Raw genomic sequence first — 2,402 nt, 5'->3', positions numbered from 1 at the left:
GTTTCTGTGTCTTTATTGCTTGTTTTCATGAAAAGAGGTTCACATATGGAGTTTTAAAGTGTTACTAAACCCCAGACCCTGTATTCACTATATCCGGTCTCCCCGGACCCTGCATTCACTATATCCGGTCTCCCCGGACCCTGCATTCACTATATCTGGTCTCCCCGGACCCTGCATTCACTATATACGGTCTCCCCGGACCCTGCATTCACTATATACGGTCTCCCCAGACCCTGCATTCACTAGATCTGGTCTCTCCAGACCCTGCATTCACTAGATCCGGGCTACCCGGACCCTGTATTCACTATATCCGGTCTCCACGGACCCTGCATTCACTATATCCGGTCTCCCCGGACTCTGCATTCATTATATCCGCTCTCCCCGGACCCTGCATTCACTATATCTGATCTCCCCGGACCCTGCATTCACTAGATCTGGTCTCTCCAGACCCTGCATTCACTATATCCGGTCTCCCCGGACCCTGCATTCATTATATCCGCTCTCCCTGGACCCTGCATTCACTATATCTGGTCTCCCCGGACCATGCATCCACTATATCTGGTCTCCCTGGACCCTGCATTCACTATATCCGCTCTCCCCGGACCCTGCATTCACTAGATCTGGTCTCTCCAGACCCTGCATTCACTATATCCGGTCTCCCTGGACCCTGCATTCACTATATCCGTTCTCCCCGGACCCTGCATTCACTAGATCCGATCTCCCAGGACCCTGCATTCACTATATCCGGTCTCCCCGGACCCTGCATTCATTATATCCGCTCTCCCAGGACCCTGCATTCACTATATCCGGTCTCCCCGGACCCTGCATTCATTATATCCGCTCTCCCCGGACCCTGCATTCACTATATCTGGTCTCCCCGGACCATGCATCCACTATATCTGGTCTCCCTGGACCCTGCATTCACTATATCCGGTCTCCACGGACCCTGCATTCATTATATCCGCTCTCCCCGGACCCTGCATTCACTATATCTGGTCTCCCCGGACCCTGCATTCACTATATCCGTTCTCCCCGGACCCTGCATTCACTAGATCCGATCTCCCAGGACCCTGCATTCACTATATCCGGTCTCCACGGACCCTGCATTCATTATATCCGCTCTCCCCGGACCCTGCATTCACTATATCTGGTCTCCCCGGACCCTGCATTCACTATATCCGTTCTCCCCGGACCCTGCATTCACTAGATCCGATCTCCCAGGACCCTGCATCCACTATATCCGGTCTCCCCGGACCCTGCATTCATTATATCCGCTCTCCCAGGACCCTGCATTCACTATATCCGGTCTCCCCGGACCCTGCATTCATTATATCCGCTCTCCCCGGACCCTGCATTCACTATATCTGGTCTCCCCGGACCATGCATCCACTATATCTGGTCTCCCTGGACCCTGCATTCACTATATCCGGTCTCCACGGACCCTGCATTCATTATATCCGCTCTCCCCGGACCCTGCATTCACTATATCTGGTCTCCCCGGACCCTGCATTCACTATATCTGGTCTCCCCGGACCCTGCATTCACTATATCCTGTCTCCCTGGACCCTGCATTCACTATGTCCGCTCTCCCCGGACCCTGCATTCACTATATCTGGTCTCCCCGGACCCTGCATTCACTATATCCTGTCTCCCTGGACCCTGCATTCACTATGTCCGCTCTCCCCGGACCCTGCATTCACTATATCTGGTCTCCCCAGACCCTGCATTCACTATATCTGGTCTCCCCAGACCCTGCATTCACTATGTCTGGTCTCCTACAGTACACACAACATGCTATTATTTTAGTAAATATAAACTGCTAAATACCTTTTCTCGTCAGCAGTATATGGCAGTCTTGTGACTTCTATCAGTGGCCAGCAGAGCACTGGTTAAAGCTTATAGGAGGAGTTTTCTTTCTGCTCTAGGAGGATGCAGAACCCCTGACCTCTGTCTGGACATTGCTGATTGGCCCTGTGCTGATCACATGCCCTCTCCCAAGAAAAAAATACCTCAGTATATAGCAGTATTATGACTTCTATCAGTGTTGGGCTGAGCACTGGTTTATCTTGTAGGAGGAGTTTTCATTCTCCTCTGACTGTCCTATGAGGCTGCATAACCCCCAACCCTCTGTCTGGACAGCGCTGATATGTCCTGTGCTGGTTACATGCACCATCCCAAAAAAAAAACTAGCAATACAAAACTGAGCATGTTCAGAGTGACTCCTAGAGCTCTGTACTATCAGCAGGTGGATTGGGGACAGTAGAGGAAGGGGAGGATCAGAGAAGACAGAATAGAACAGCCTTTTTACACAATGCAGAGCATTAACCCCTTAGGTACCACAGTGAGTATAACAAGCATGCTTTACTGCATCTACAGACGGATTGTACTGTTGTGGGTTTAGG

Source organism: Staurois parvus, unplaced genomic scaffold (assembly GCF_062004578.1).
Source record: "Staurois parvus isolate SC_StPar_1 unplaced genomic scaffold, SC_StPar_1.0 ptg000441l, whole genome shotgun sequence".
Lineage (NCBI taxonomy): Eukaryota > Metazoa > Chordata > Amphibia > Anura > Ranidae > Staurois > Staurois parvus.
Note: the sequence above shows the minus strand (reverse complement) of the source record.